Below are 17,600 nucleotides of genomic sequence, written 5' to 3' on the forward strand. Positions count from 1 at the left end.
TGTTCCACTGTTTACTGAGAGAGAAGTAATGAAGTTTCCAAATATAACTGTGAATTTGTCTAGTTGTATAACATGTGCTACCAATATACACACTGCTCTCCAACACTTTTGTCACTCTAAACTCTACAACTATTAAGACCACTTTTTAAATGAAGAGTCTGTCATGGGGAGATAAGCAAATTATACAAACTCATTCAATTAGTAAACAGTAAAGCAGGATTCAAATTTGGGTTATTTGACTGCCAAGTCCCTGCTCTTTACGCCCACAAAATGCTGTTTCAAGAGCAGGTAAGATGAAGCCATGATTTTATTTGCCCTTTATAAAGTGTTTGTGGGACAAACAGACTTCTAGGGCAGCTCAAGCCCTATCTCTGCCTGCACCCTCTCATCTCCATCCTCACTCAACACAATTTCATCCATCCTTCAAGGGGCATTGGTGGAAGGCAATGTAAGGGTAGGCTGTTGTAGTCGTAGTTGTCAGTGGGTCAGAAGCAGGTTAGAAGGCCTTACTTCAGTGCAATGGACTGGAAATGCTTCTCTCAGTTCTTAGCTTTGTTCTCGTGGGATGCCGATGTATATAGGTCTGAGCTCTGCCTTGTAGGTGCTTCTTCCCTGGAAAGGTCTGGAGGTGGAGAGATTAAAGTCAACTGTTTTGAAGTTTACCAATTCACCTATTCATACTTATTTTGTCATCTAAGAGCTCAGAGGTCCACTATGGAGTGTGGGTAGTAATGAACAATAAAACCCATTTCCAGATTTCGCATTAAGCTAGAAAGGAGTCCTGGTGCATGCACAGCTCGCTGAAGCAAGATGAGAATGTCTCACAAGAGTTGGAGATACCTAGAAAAATAAGAACAAGCAAATCCCAAAACAAATAGGAGAGAAATAATAAAAATAAGAGTTGAAATCAACGAAATAGAAACCAAAAAAACCATACAAAGAATTAATGAAACAAAAAATTGGTTCTTTGAAAAAATAAACAAGATCAATAGACCCCTGGAAAACCTGACTAAAATGAGGAGAGAAAAAACCCAAATTAGCAGAATCAGGAATGCAAAAGGGGAGATAACAATAAACACCATGGAAGTCCAGGAAATCATCAGAGACTACTTTGAGAACCTATATTCAAATAAATTGGAAAATATTAAAGAAATGGACAGATTTCTAGATACATGTGATAATCCAAAACTGAAACAAGAGGAAATTAATCACCTGAATAGATCTACAAGACAAAATGAAACTGAAGCATCAATCAAGAGTCTCCCCAAAAGAAAAGTCCAGGACCTGATGGATTCTCTGCTGAATTCTATCAGACCTTTAAAGGAGAACTGATACCAACCCTCCTTAAACTGTTCCATGAAATAGAAAGGGAAGGAAAACTGCCAAACACATTTTATGAAGCCAGTATTACACTTATCCCAAAATCAGGCAAAGACACCTCCAAAAAGGAGAACTATAGGCCAATCTCCTTAATGACCATTGACGCAAAAATCCTCAACAAAATAATGGCAAACCGAATTCAACAACACATCAAAAAGATTATTCACCACGACCAAGTAGGCTTCATCCCAGGGATGCAGGGGTGGTTCAACATATGAAAATCAATAAATGTAATAAACCACATTAACAGAAGCAAAGACAAAAACCACTTGATCATCTCAACAGATGCAGAAAAAGCCTTTGATAAGATCCAACACCATTTCATGATAAAAGCTCTAAGAAAACTAGGAAAAGAAGGAAAGTACCTCAACATTATAAAAGCTATATATGACAAACCTACAGCCAGCATTATACTTAATGGAGAAAAACTGAAACCATTCCCTCTAAAATCAGGAACCAGACAAGGATGCCCACTAGCCCCACTCCTATTCAACATAGTACTGGAATTCCTAGCCAGAGCGATTAGGCAAGAAGAAGGAATAAAAGGAATACAAATAGGTAAAGAAACTGTCAAAATATCCCTATTTGCAAATGACATGATCCTATACCTTAAAGACCCAAAAAACTCTACTCAGAAGCTTCTAGACATCATCAATAGCTATAGCAAGGTAGCAGGATATAAAATCAACATAGAAAAATCATTAGCATTTCTATACACTAACAATGAGCAAACTGAAAAAGAATGTATGAAAATAATTCCATTTGCAATAGCCTCAAAAAAAAAATCAAATACCTAGGTGTAAACCGAACAAAAGATGTGAAAGACCTCTGCAAGGAAAACTATATACTTCTGAAGAAAGAGACTGAGGAAGACTATAGAAAGTGGAGAGATCTCCCATGCTCATGGATTGGTAGAATCAACATAGTAAAAATGTCGATACTCCCAAAAGTAATCTACATGTTTAATGCAATTCCCATCAAAATTCCAATGACATTCATTAAAGAGATTGAAAAATCTACTGTGAAATTTATATGGAAACACAAGAGGCCACGAATAGCCAAGGCAATACTCAGTCAAAAGAACAATGCTGGAGGTATCACGATACCTGACTTCAAACTATATTACAAAGCAATAATGATAAAAACAGCATGGTACTGGCACAAAAACAGACACGAAGACCAGTGGAACAGAATAGAGGACCCAGATATGAAGCCACACAACTATAACCAACTTGTCTTTGACAAAGGTGCTAAAAATATACGATGGAGAAATAGCAGCCTCTTCAACAAAAACTGCTGGGAAAACTGGTTAGCAGTCTGCAAAAAACTGAAACTACATCCATGTATATCACCCTACACCAAGATTAACTCAAAATGGATCAAGGATCTTAATATCAGACCACAAACTCTAAAGTTGATACAGGAAAGAGTAGGAAATACTCTGGAGTTTGTAGGTATAGGTAAGAACTTTCTTAATGAAACCCCAACAGCACAGCAACTAAGAGATAGCATAGATAAATGGGACCTCATAAAACTAAAAAGCTTCTGTTCATCAAAAGAAATGGTCTCTAAACTGAAGAGAACACCCACAGAGTGGGAGAAAACATTTGCCTGCTATACATCAGACAAAGGACTGATAACCAGAATATATAGGGAACTGAAAAAACTAAATTCTCCCAAAATTAATGAACCAATAAAGAAATGGGCAAGTAAACTAAACAGAACTTTCTCAAGAAGAAATTCAAATGGCCAAAAAACACATGAAAAAATGCTCACCATCTCTAGTAATAAAGGAAATGCAAATTAAAACCACACTAAGATTCCACCTCACCCCTGTTAGAATAGCCATCATTAGCAACATCACCAACAACAGGTGTTGGCCAGGATGCGGGGAAAAAGGAACCCTCTTACACTGTTGGTGGGAATGTATACTAGTACAGCCACTCTGGAAAAAAATTTGGAGGCTACTTAAAAAGCTAAACATTGATTTACCATTTGATCCAGCAATACCACTCTTGGGGATATACCCAAAGACTTGTGACACAGGTTACTCCAGAGGCACCTGCACACCCATGTTTATTGCGGCACTATTCACAATAGCCAAGTTATGGAAACAGCCAAGATGCCCCAGCACTGACGAATGGATTAAGAAAATGTGGTATCTATACACAATGGAATTTTATGCAGCCATGAAGAAGAACGAAATGTTATCATTCGCTGGTAAATGGATGGAATTGGAGAACATCATTCTGAGTGAGGTTAGCCTGGCCCAAAAGACCAAAAATCGTATGTTCTCCCTCATATGTGGACATTAGATCAAGGGCAAACACAACAATGGGATTGGACTTTGAGCACATGATAAAAGCGAGAGCACACAAGGGAGGGGTGAGGATAGGTAAGACACCTAAAAAATTAGCTAGCATTTGTTGCCCTTAATGCAGAGAAACTAAAGCAGATACCTTAAAAGCAACTGAGGCCAACAGGAAAAGGAGACCAGGAACTAGAGAAAAGATGAGATCAAAAAGAATTAACCTAGAAGGTACCACACACACACACAGGAAATTAATGTGAGTCAACTCCCTGTACAGCTATCCTTATCTCAACCGGCAAAAACCCTTTTTCCTTCCTATTATGGTTTATACTCTCTCTACAACAAAATTAGAAATAAGGGCAAAATAGTTTCTGCTGGGTTGAGGGGGTAGGGGGGAGAGGGAGGGGGCGGAGTGGGTGGTAAGGGAGGGGGTGGGGGCAGGGCGGAGAAATGACCCAAGCCTTGTATGCACATATGAATAATAAAATAAAAAAAAAAAGAGTTGGAGATAAGCAATGTTTTCTCTCCTGCAGATATTTTCTTTCTCTTCTGCAGATAGCTCCCTCAGGGAGATGGTACTGAGGGAGTTGAGATAAATTCAAACCGCAACATTCTCTACAGGAGTGGAATAAGCACTTTTAAGCCTCAGAATAAGTTCCCATTCAGAAATCAGTGGAAGAACTGTTTTACTTATGGGCCCTTCAGTTTAGATTAGGGAAAACTTTGGAATGCAAGTCAGCTAAAATCATAATAAAGGCAGTGAGTATAATGCCTTTCATGTGTGTGTGTGTGTGTGTGTGTGTATCTGTGTCTGTGTGTTGGTACTGGGATTTGAACTCAAAGCCTCACACTTTCTAGGCTGGAGCTCTACCACCTGAGCCACTCTGTCAACCCTGCATGTAATATCTTGAAAGCAAGAGATGACCTACCATTCTTTTTAGTCTGATGAAGAGAGACTGGAAAATCCATAGTTCAAGGTTGATACCCAGACATTTTGGAAGACAAGCTCCCAAAGGCACCCAGTCTTGCCGCATTTATCATAGTTCATCTAACCCCAGCCTTGTAGGCTCAGAAGTCACTCTGGTAAGTCCCAGAGCAGCCTGGGAACAGGCTTCAGGGATGCAGTGTGTGTGGAAATAAGTAACAGGGATCTGGCGACATTATCTCAGTTTAAATCTGGGCTGCTTCTTTACTGCAACTTACTTAACTTCCCTGTACCTCAGTTTCTGCATTTTAAAAATAGTGATAATGATAGTAGGAGTTGCCTTCTAAAGTTGTTATGAGAATTAAATGAGTTAATATTTGAACAGTGTTAAGATCAGTGTCTGGCACATAGTGCTATCTGAATGTTCTTACGAAACTGATGAGACAAGTCTTAATACCAGAGTGGTAAATTATTTTGCAATGAGGAAAGAGTTGCTGAGTAAATTATTTTGCAATGAGGAACGACTCTGATTGACCTGAGCAAGAGAAGTCAAATCAACATGGTTCTAGGTGAACGTGGAATATCAGCAAGCAAGGGGAATCATTACAACTTAATTATCTAGCTGTATTAGCCTCTGAGATAGTTCCAGATTGGACATTTCATCTACAAATATGTTAGTAAATTTACAAGGCAAGAATTGCAGACCTGAGGGATACTGATTTTTTTTTACACGTTTGAAGTATCTATTGTAGTAGTTACAATAATAATTTTGTAAGCACTTACTAGATCCTCTATAAGCACAATTACTTATTTATTTCTAACAATACTTCAATAAAATAAAGACTTGCACATGAGAAAACCAAGATTAAGAGAGATATACAGTCTGTCTGGGATTTTAACCTTATAGTTTCCTTGTTTGGCACACACATTTGCCAGTCACTTGGATCACTCTTAAACATCCTCAGGACTCAGTTCTAGTGCTCCCTTTACAATAGGCAGAACCCAATTCATCTTTCATGGAGTCTCCCCTGAGCAAGTGTGATTAATTCTGATGGTCAACTTAATTGGATTGAGAAGTGCCTACAAGCTTAGTAAAGCAGACCTCTGGGTATCTGTGAAGGGATTTCCAGCAAGGATTAACCAAGGGGAGAAGAGATACCAGCTCTGAATGTTTGCAGCACCATTATCTGGGGGCCCAGTGGAATTAAGGGGCAAAAGAAGAAAGTTTGCAGCTTAAGTATTCTTTCCCTCTGCTTCCTGGCCACTGTAATGTGAGTTGCTACACCATCCCCTACTCACCATAGTAGACTGGAACCTCTGAAACCATGAACCAAAATAAATCCTACCTCTCTTAAGTTGTTCTGACAGGTATTCTGTCACAGGACCATGGAACTGACTAACACAGAAAGTTGGTACTAGAGGAGTGGAGCCATTCCTGTGACTGTCACTAAAACTGACCACGTAGTTCTGAAGCCTTTGGAAAAGTCTGAGGATGTGGGCTAGAGAAGCCCTAGAATGCTATAACATTGCTTATTGAGTGATTCTGGTGGGAGTTCAGAAAAACAGAATGCTGGCCAGGCGTGGTAGCTCACACCTGTAATTCCAGCTATTCAGGAGGCAGAGAGCAGGATGATGGTGGTTCAAGATCAGCCCAGGCAAAAAGTTCATAAAACCCCATCTCAACAAACAGGTGGGTGTAGTGGTTCACAGACTGTCATCCCAGCTACTTGGGAAGCATAAATACATTTGTCCCTTTTATAATGCAAATGTTTACTATGCATCATTGTTATGTTGGAAGTATGTAATTTGTGTTTTAAATTTTATGAGGGCTCACTGCTAAGAGTTTGCCTTGAGTCTCCAAGACGACTTTGGACTTTAACTCTTGAGCAATGCTGGAACTGGTGACATTTTGGAGACTCTTGAAGATAGAATAAATACATTTTGCATTATAAAATGGCCATGATCCATTAAGGACCATAGTCAGAATGTTGTGGTTGAAATGAAATATCCCCCACAGGCTCATGTGTTGAAAACTAGGTCCCTAGTTAGTGGTTCTATTTGGGGAGATGTGGAAATTTTGGCAAGTGAGGCCTGGTTGGAGGAAGTACACCACTGGAAGTAATAGGCCCTTGAGGCTGTATCTTGCTCTGGCCCCTTCCTGTATCTCTCCCTTCTCTGGCTGCCCTGAGTTGAATATTCTATTCCACCAAGATGTACTACCTCACAATAGGCCCAGAAACACAGAACCCATTTACTATGGACTGAAACCTCTGAAATGTAATCCAAAATAAATCCTTCTCTTGCTTATTTCAGGTATTTTGTCACAGTGATGAAAAGTCTAACACAGTAAGGTAACCTTCCTTTTTTTCCTGGTAGTCCTCAGTATTACCTGTACAAAATATTCACTACATCACATTAAAATGTTCTCAGCTATCTCCTCGACTGGGACATGCTATGCCTTGTTATGATTAAATCTTTTTTTCCAGAAGGTGCTCAATATTTTTCAGATTATTATTCAATAGAATAAACTTAGTACCTAACCTTGAGTATGTCCTCAGATACTTGGGGAACTGCAAGTTCTATGATGGTAAAGGACTCAAACATCACATGGGTGATTATATTAAGAACTATTCAAGGTCCATTCCAATTTTGGGACATCACAGTTCTGAGACTCAGGTTTGAACCTGGCTGGCTTGAGTGGATGATGTCAACCTTAAGTGGAAAAAGAGAAGAGGTTCCAAGAGGAAGGTAAGGAAGTCAGTTCTGAGTTAAAATCCTAAAAGTGAAGGGCTTAAACTTGTTTTATAAACCCACGTTATAATGGTATACTATACTGTACTATAATTTTCCCATGTAAATTTCTAAATAGTTCCTGAGTATTACATTAGTTTTACCCTAGAAATAATCTGAGTTATATCATCTGAGAATAAACTGCATGGTTATATACATAGTTCATGTCTTGATGGATATGAAAATGCCATGCAGGAAAAGATAGGAGACATATATCATAGAGTCAGCCCTGCCCTGTTACCAAATGGCCAGTACAACAATAACAGGAGCTTCTGCCAGGATCCATTATCAGCCTTGATGCACTGTCGACCTCCATTGATTATCCTTGTGACCTCCATCAAGCTACCTCACTCAGTAGTCATTCTTTTCTGCCATCTAAGGGCTTCATGAATTGTAAATCAATTCAAAACTGATCAGCACACATCAACTCCCACTTAAAATCTGTTCTGAAGTGTGGCTGTTTTCCATTAGTACAAAACATGTCAAAAACTTTTCACACTAGGAAACCTATGGTGAAAATCTCATTCAATAACAAGCACATTTACTTCACTTTAGCCTTAGAAATCAGTTTAACAAAATATAGCATGGTTCCTTTTGTCTTGTTTTCAATGTATCTTCATTGCAGGAAAAATATTTTGAGGGGTCTTTAATAGTTTCAATTGTGAGTACCACAATCTAAATTTTACTACACTGATAGAAAAGTAGCAAAGGAGTGTGTTAAGGAGCCAATTTAATCTGAGGGTTGTGGGAATATTAATTTTTCAGTGCAAGACAGTATGCTTGTGCCCTGATGCAAGTCTGTAATTTGAAGTTTGGCTTGTTGATAACAGTGCCACTGTAGAACAAAGGCAAAGTTTAATGTGCTGTAGTTCATGTGCTTTCCAAATGCATTTCAGAGTCCACTTGTAGCACAGATAAGCTCTGAAATTTGCAATCATGAATTTTATTTACAGAACTGTGCAACTAAGTAAGTTTCTGGTTATTTTGACTTATAAAAGCATCCCTCTCAGAGAATTTTTAGGACAGTGAATCTATTCTTTATGATAATATACTGTTGAATTTCATTACATTTGTCCAAAACTATAGAATATACAATGCCAAAATATAAAATATACACCACCAAAAGTTTACCCTAAGGTACTATGGACTTTGAGTGATCCGATATGTCAATATGGGTTCATCTACTATAACAAATGGATCATTCTGGTGGAGGATGTTGGAAAAGGGGAAAGCTGTGCAATGTGTAAGAGCAAGAGGTATATGAGAACTCTCTTACAGAGTTCTCTCAATTTTGCTGTGTATCTAAAACTGCTGTGAAAAAAAAAAGCCTATGGGGGAAAACAACAACAACACTTCTCCTGAAGCAGTCCATTTCATTTAAGCAGCTCTAAATGTTGGAAGCTACTTCATCAAATTGAACTGAAACCTAGCTAACTGAAGTCTCTTCCATTTTCAGGTGGTAACACCTTTCAAGTAAAATCTACAGCGACCTGATTACAGCCTGTCATAAACAATGACTTTCTAACAGTCCAAATGCCTTGTTGAACTACAAGCTCCCCGTTAACATGACCATTGCATGAGTTAGGTGTATACTAGTGCTCGTGGTACTTACCTGAAATAAACCTATCATAAACAGCATTTTCACATCAGCACTATTCAGGTATAGTGCAAGCATTCTTATGGCCTTCGTGACATTTCCACCAAGATCATTTCTTTTCCTCTTCTTGGTCCTTTAAGCTGCCTTCCAAATGAAGCCAGAGACACCAGGGTTTGAATCTTGCCCTCAGCACACTAACCAGCTTTGAGAACTTGGATGCATTCTCCATGCCTTTGTTTCCTCATCTGAAAACAAAATCCTAAAAGATAAAAAGACTGAGACATTGACATTTTAATAAATGTTCACTCATTATTTCCAGTTTCCTAACTTTGGAAAGATGGAGACTTTTGCGTAATGAACACAAATGGTTCTGGTCACTGGAGAGTACTTTCATACTCTGAATAATACTGTGTGTGGCTATCCTGGGAGCTAATTATCTACTGGAGAGTCCCATCTCTGGGTGGTACAAAGTTGAGGACAGACCCTATAGTAAAGGTAGCTCATGAGAACTCAACAGAGGAAGCAACCTTCCTCCCTTCTATTGTCTCCTCTTGCCACAGGCAATAGCTGTTACACAGGCTTTCTTGGCTTTCTAATGCTTTCTTAAATCTAATCTTACAGTGTATTTCCTCTATCCCACTTCCCTCATTCTTTGTGCAAATAGGTCCCCCAGGGCCCATTATAAGCCCGCTATATTGAAGCCAGTGCAAAGCACCTTTGCACCTTTCACACATTCCAGTACTTAGCTCACTTTGGAGTCTTATCAAAGGTCACTAGGATGATATTCTGGTGATAAACTCTGGCACTGTAGTCATTTAGACTAAGAACAGAATAACTGGCAATTTCTGCTTCCATTGTTGACTGCCCATTGTTTGCAAAATATCTACAGCTACTACTGACCAAATTACTATTATTTACCACAGGCAATAGTGGCATGATTAGCCATGCCAGGCCATTGTGGATGGCTGCAGGCTAAGTGGCCTTTCTGCTGCTCTCATTTCCTAGCTGCCAATGTCAACTACAGCCAAACTATCACTTAGTTGTAGGCACCAGTATCTCTTATTTGGCCTCGTATGGCCTCTCTGCTTCAGCTGCATACAGTAGCACTAATCTTTCATTCATTTAATACAGCAGTTCTCAACGCTGTATGCACATTAAAATCACCTACGAAGAAAAAAATTATACAGCTTAAAATCCAAGTTTAAAACTACCCAAACTTAAAATCAATCACATGAGATGCTCTGTGTGCTGGTGCTGTGACTTGACTTTGCATAATTTGGGGGTGTATGTGTGTCAACTACAAGTATCATCATTCTCTAGAATCCCCTATCAAGGGAAAATACTCCTTGGTGAGATATTTGGGGAGATTTTATGTAAAATGGTAAATGTTTAGTTGCTTGATGAACTATAAAATGGCTCACTACAGCTTTCCTTCTCACGGGGCAACTCCTTCTCTGTCCATTAAAACTGATGTCACACTTATTATCCTATACTAATGTGTCTGTTTAGGACTCCCTCCCTGAAACAAAGAAGTATCAGGTCCAAAATACCAACACTGTTAAGACTGAGAAACCTGGCTTACATATATATGATCTCATTTACATTTCTGAGCACTACCTTACTCATTTGCAAAATGGAATAAAAATACTTTCCAGGTATTTTCTGAACCTTTAAAGTATAAATGATTTGCTCAAAATCATCTATCTAGTAAGCAATAATACTAAATATTGGACCTAGATCTCTAAGTGTAGTAGCCTTCCCACTTCATTATAATCCTGGTATCTACTTCTGCTTTTGAACATGGTAACTCCACTCCTTAACCCTTATTGTTTCTGCCTGGGTTCCTCACCTTTTCTGGCCTCTAATACTATCTTCCCCTGTGTTACTGTTTGGCTTTTCCTATCTCCTGGTTTATGGTAGGCCTAAGGACTAGTGTTAGAGCCTGAAATTTCTCCTTGCATTGCTAAATTTTATGTATACAACAGAGTTACATTAGGGACATAATTCATTTCTTAAAAATAACTTTGTTTTATTAATGCAGATGCTCACAGTTTAAACTTAAAAGAAAAATATAAGAAAGAATATTTAAAACACTCTTAACCTAGAAACATCTCATCACTTTCAATCTTTCTCTATACTTATGTGTATTTTTTCCATTAAAAGTCATTGTGATGTCAACATTACTCTATAATATTTTTACTTGATAATACATTTGGGACCTCATTCTATGCCAGTAAATATTATTCTCTAGCAACATCTCTAAGAGCTTCATTGTAATGCACCATATGGGACTTTAAAATTTTCTTAGCCAACCCTTTATTGTTGGATAGTAAGGCTGCTTCCATTTTTTCAGCTTTTATAAACATATCCTGCCAAATACTCTATGCAAACCTTTAAGCCCTCTTACCATATTCTCACCTAGAAGTATAATGCAGGCATCAAATGACATACAAAAATTTAAGAGTTTTGACAGATAATCAAATTGAATGGGATTTTACTTCAAATTGATGACTTTTTTGGTAGGTGGGGACTGCTAATCCATGGGCATACTTCGTTCAGGATGATTTCTCACTCTGATGGCTCTTTATTGTTTACCTGTGAGTCAAACAGCCAGAGCAAGACTGGCAATTGTTCATGATTGGCCAGTGTTTTACCAATATAACAGCCCTGAATATGAATAACCCTGAAATTGAACTCCACTTGCCTTTTAGTAAATGCCATATAGAATTAACACAACTCAGATTATAAACTGCTGACCTTGAAAGCATTTATAATTTAGTGCTTGCATATAATTATTACATAATACGGAAAGTGATTAGTTTGATAAGAAAATTTCAGAGTGCAAAAGAAGGGCAGAAGGGCCTGGTGTAGAGATATAAAAAGCAAACTACTCAAGGGCAAAAAAGTGTGTGAAATTCAATTTTGCAGTGTCCCATGAATAGGATTAATGTAACACAGTAAGGAGAGATACACAGAGGAAGCAGATTGGTGTCAAATTTTAATACTTTGCCAAGGAGTGGAAACTAATTGGAGAGAAAAACAGGGAAGCAATGAAGAGGAGAGAAATCAATAGTGTGTGACTCAGTGGCATCTGAGTAAAGTATAGGGAATTACTTTACGTTCCTTGTGAAAAGTAAATAAGGGCCTGGAAATGAGAAAGGTCAAGGGATAGGCAGACTGAGAAATAAAGTGTATACCTGCAATTTTTAAGTTGTATAAAATGTAATAATGCAAGAAAGATGGAAAACTATAAAATCTAAAACTCAAGTTATAGTCTGAGTTCCCCCATCCAAATTTTCCCTAAACTACTATTGAGTGACACAAATGGGTCATTTAGCTTTATTTGAAAGGCACTAGCACCACCTGGTGACAAAAGGACAGATTGACAGGTTGACAATTTTTTATTTTGAAAAAAAATTGAAACATAAAAGCTACATAAAAGCTATAATAAACACTTCTATACCCTAATCTATAATTACAAGTTAATGTTTTGCCACGTTTACTTTAGCTTTTCCTATGTATGTGTGTATACATACATACACATATATATATACTAACTGTTGAAAATATATTATAGACATGAATACACTTCAATTCCAACTTCCAAAATTTTAATTCCTAAGAAAAGGAAATCTTCTGCATTACCACAGTACCACCACCTTACCTGAAATATTAACAATTTTACACCATCAACTAATATGCTTCATACATATTCAAATTTCCCTGGTTGTCACTAAAATACTTTTGTATTTTTAAACTCAGGATCTAATCAAGCTTCCGCTTTGCCTGCTTGGTGTGCTTCAGAGGTCTCTTTTAGTCAAGAATAATTCTCACTACTTTTTCATGTCCTCCCATGACATTGCCATTTTTGAAGTAGCCAGGTCAGCCATCCTGTAGAATGTCCTACTTTCTGGATTTGTCCAATTATTACCCAATGTTTAATATTAAATATTTTGATGGGAAGACTTCATTAGTGACTTTGTGTACTTCTTATTGTATCATTTCAAGAAATGTACTGTTAGGTTGTGCTACTACTGGTATTACTGTTTCATACTTGGGTAAGGTAGTGACCTCAAAATTTACCCTATGTAATTAGTGTCATGTATAGGATTGTTTATTCATTTATTTAAAAAGTTAAAATTTTTATTGGCATAAATTAATTGAACAAAGTGGTTTCAATGTTATGTTTATATGCACGCATACAATATACTTTGATCAAACCCACCCCATCTATATTACTCTTTTTAAATAACCCTCTCTCTTCCCCATCCTCTTTTTATATATATATGTGTGTGTGTATATATATGTATATATATATGAAAATGTTGGTTCCCCACAAAGTTCCTCTTCTACACAATTATGCCATTTTTTAGGTCCAGATTCCACATGTAAGTAAAAATGTGTGATAATTCTTTCTTATCTCGCTCAACATCCCCGGTTCTACTCATTTTGCAACAAATGACATAATTTCATTCTTCTTTATTGCTGAATAATATTCTATTATGTGTATTTACCACATTTTCTTTGTCCAGTCTTTGGTTGCTGAGTACCTAGGCTGATTCTATAGCTTGGCTATTGTTAATAGTGCTGCTATAAACATGGATGTGCAGGTATCTCTGTTGTATGTTGACTTTCATTCCTTCAGATATATTCCAGGAGTGGTACAGCAGGATCATATGGTATTTCTATTTTTAGTTTCTTGAGAAACATCCAAATTGATTTCTGTAGTGTCTGAACTATTTTACATTTGTGGGATGTTATTTTGAGAATGTGAATATCTTATTCTGCAATAAATTTTTCTCAAATGTTTTAACATACGTTGATGTTTCTTATTTGAATCAGTTTTACATTGTGAATTGAAAAATAATGATTTTCAATTGATACCAACCCTTTAAGATTTATTATTAAATGGAAACAAATTAACCTAACTGTAAATCAAACTGACAAAACAACATAAGAGAAAAAAACGAGATTCAGATAGATGTTAGCAAAGTATTCTGTACATTTTAGTGAGTATATTGTAAAGACAAAGTAAAACCGAAAAGAAAATCTTCAAACTTATTTGATATATTATCAGTAATCACATAGGCATTATAATTTTGAAACTATTATATATATATATATATATATATATATATATATATATATATATATATATATATATATAATAGAATAAAGCAAAAAACATATTCATGAAAGCAGGAACTAAGATTTCACTATAAGAGAAAAAAGGTACACATAAAATAAAGTGAGGTAAGGAGGGATGTTATAGTGTTATGTTTTAATTGGAAATATCAATATGAACTCAGGATTTAAGGAAAAAACTTATTTGTTCCATTCACTAATCATATCTAGCACCCACACCTTGATTTTCCATATGCTTTCTAGGTACCTGCACTTCTCCCTTTATGAAGTGTCTGTTCAAATTGGGGTATATCTTATTACTGAGCTGAAGGAGTTCTTTCCATTTTCTGAGGAGCAACTCATTATCATATATGTGTTTATGAATCTTTTCTCTCATTCTAAAACCATATTTATTTTCTAGGCTTTTGGTGATCAGTTTTTAATTATGATGAAGCTCAACTTTATCTATTTCTAATAGCTGTTTTTTTTTTCTGTATCCTGCCCCAAAAGTCAACAACAAATGTTGGCAAGGATACAGCAAAACAGGAACCCTTATACACTACTGGTGGGAATGCAAATTAGTACACCCACTATGGAAAAAAGTTTAGACTAGAACTGCTAAAAATAGATACAATAGAGACACTTGCACACCAATGTTTGTTGCAGCACTGTTCACAATAACCAAGTTATAGAAACAAGCCAGATGTTGTCCTACAACTGATGAATGGATAAAGAAAATATTTTATACACACAATGGAGTTTTATTCAGCCATAAGGAAGAATGAAACTATGTGATTTGAAGGTAAATGGATGGAATTAAAAGACATCGTGTTAAGTGAAGTAAACCAGGTTCAGAAAGATAAAGGCCACATTTTTTCTTTCATATGTGAAAGATAGATCCAAAAGATAAACATACACACAAAACAACCATGATCACATACAAACTTATATGTAGAACATGTCAGTAATAGTGGAACTAGTCCATGGTACTTGGGAGGGGAGGAAGGAAAGCAAAGGAGAATGACAGAGTGTCAACAATATCAAATCCCTCTGTGCAGGTAGAGGATATAACAATATGTACTGAAAGCTGATGAATAATGGGGGTTGCGAGGGAAAGAGTAAGGGAGAGTGATGGAAGGAGTTGAACTTACCAAAGTAAAATATACTCACAGTGGGGATACATCAAGAAATTTCTTTGAACATTGACTTAGGAATTAATAACAAAACACAGGACTGTAAAATAGGTACAGTGTGTGAGGGGTACTAGTGGAAGATGGGAGAGTGAATGAAGGAGATGAAGATAAGGGAATATGGTTGATGAACTTCATATACACACAAAATAGAATGATGAAATCTCTTACAATTAATTACTTCAACTGGGGCGGGGAGGGCATCAAGAGGTGGAGATGATAGGGGTGATCTAACCAATGGACAATGTAAGACTATTTGGAATTGTCACAATGAATCCCCCCTATACAATGAGTATATCCTAATAAAAAAAAAGAAAAGAAAAAATTCCATTTGCAATAGCATCAAAAAGAATTACTTACTTAGAAAGAAATTTAACTAAGGAGATGAAAGATATACAACAATAATGAAACAAACTGAAACAAAAAAAAAGATATCCTGTATTCATGGATTGGAAGACTCAATATTGTCAAAATGTCCATTCTACCAAAGCAATTAAAATTCAGTGCAACACCTATTAAAATTCCAATAGCATTTTCCACAGAAATAACAAAGCCAGAGGCATCACATTTACTAATTTCAAATTATAAGTCTATAGTAATCAAAGCAGTGTGGTACTGGCATAAAAACAGACACATACACTAGTGGAATGGTACAGAAATAAACCCACACATATGTGATGTTATGGTATAAGTATGAAGTGTCCTCTCAAAGACTTATGTATTGAAGACTTGATCCTCAATGAACCAAACATTCAAAAATGGGGCCTAGAAACTGACTGGGATCATGAAGGCACTAATCTCATCAATGGCTCAATCCATTGATGAGTTTATAGCTGAACTGGATATTAGGAAGTTGGGACTAGTTGTAGAAAGTAGGCAATTTAGCTTTGCCTTTAAAGGGTAAGTCTTTTCCCTAGTTCCTTCCTCTTTTGTTCTCATTTTCTGTCTCCTGTCTGCCATGGGGTGAGCTGCTTTATGCTGTAACATACTCCTATGATCATGATGCTCTGCCTTGCCCCAGGCCCTAAGCAATAAAGTCAGAAAACTATGGACTGAAACCTCTGTACATAATAAATCCTTTCCCCCTATTTCCTCAGGTATTTTGTCACAGCAATGAAAAGCTGACAAATTCATATGATCAACTGATATTTGACAAAGTCATCAAGAAAACAAAATGGGAAAAGAGCAATGGACAGTCACATGTAAAAAAAAGTGAAATTATATCCTTATCTTACATCATTTTCAAAAATCAACTCAAAATGGATTACAGAGTTAAATTTAATGCCTAAAGCTATAAAACTCCTAGAAAACAGCACAGACAAAACCTACAAGCTGTTGATGTTGGCATTAATTTTTTGGATATGACCCCAAAAGTCAAGGCAACAGGCCAAGGCAAAAATAAGTGGGACTATGTCAAGCTAAAATGTTTCTGCACACCAAAGCATACAATCAAGAAAATAAAAAAGTAATCCATGGAATAGAAGAAAATATTTGCAAACCATACATCTGTTAAGAGATTAATATCCAAAATATATAAGGAACTCATACAAGTCAATAGCAAAAAAATCACAAACAACTAAATTTAAAGAATGAGCAAATGAACTAAGTAGACATTTTCCCGAGAAGATATACAAATGGCCAAATGGTGCTCAATATCACTAGTCATTGGGAAATGCGAATCGAACCACAATTAGATATTACTTCATACTTATTAGGATGGTCATTCTCAAAAACTGAAACGATAACAAGCATTGGCAAGGATGTGGAGAAAATGGAAATACATTCTTGGTGGGGATGTAAATTAGTGTTGACACTGTGGAAAACAGTATGGATATCCCTCAAAAAATTAAAGCTAGAACTACATGATCCAGCAATATCACTACTGGGTTCATATTCAAAGGAAATAAAGTCACTATCTCAAAGAAATATTCATTGCAGCTTTATTCATAATACCCTAGATATGGAAACCACCCAGGTATCCTTCAGATGACTAGGTAAAGAACTATGGTATAAATATGTCCAATGAAATATTCAAAGAAAGTTCTGCTATTTGTGGCAACATGGTGTTTTGAGAACCATCCTTCTCCCTACCACTGGCAAAACTGGGGTTCTAGTACCATAGCAGCTAACTACTCTGAAATAAGAAGAGATGGATGAAGATGTTAAAGTCTGCCTTTCATGAGATAGTTCTGTCTGCCTTTCATGAGATAGTTCTTCACCTGACAGATGGCCTAATGTCTAAAGTTGTCAAACCTGCCACCAGGAAGTCCCTCACTAGGGAAA

At 36.7% G+C, this 17,600-nt stretch overlaps 2 long non-coding RNA genes across 9 annotated transcripts in view; one reads left to right on the forward strand and one right to left on the reverse strand.

The window, feature by feature from the left end:
- The window catches only part of LOC141423296 (uncharacterized), an 86,171-nt gene that overhangs the window by 39,574 nt on the left and 28,997 nt on the right, over positions 1-17,600 (reverse strand). For 5 of the 8 annotated variants that reach the window (XR_012448034.1, XR_012448033.1, XR_012448036.1 and 2 more), the window contains 3 exons: positions 9,019-9,262; positions 7,158-7,328; positions 511-622 (listed from right to left, as the gene is read on the reverse strand). This is a non-coding gene — a long non-coding RNA (uncharacterized lncRNA). Of the gene's footprint in view, positions 1-510; positions 623-3,839; positions 3,881-7,152; positions 7,329-9,018; positions 9,263-17,600 lie in introns of all 8 variants that reach the window. The other 3 variants (XR_012448037.1, XR_012448035.1, XR_012448039.1) reach the window with 3 other exon arrangements.
- Positions 7,242-9,248, forward strand: LOC141423298 (uncharacterized). The gene is made up of 2 exons (XR_012448042.1): positions 7,242-7,364; positions 8,863-9,248. It is a non-coding gene; the product is annotated as an uncharacterized lncRNA (long non-coding RNA).

The sequence above is a fragment of the Castor canadensis genome, chromosome 5, assembly GCF_047511655.1.
Source record: "Castor canadensis chromosome 5, mCasCan1.hap1v2, whole genome shotgun sequence".
NCBI lineage: Eukaryota > Metazoa > Chordata > Mammalia > Rodentia > Castoridae > Castor > Castor canadensis.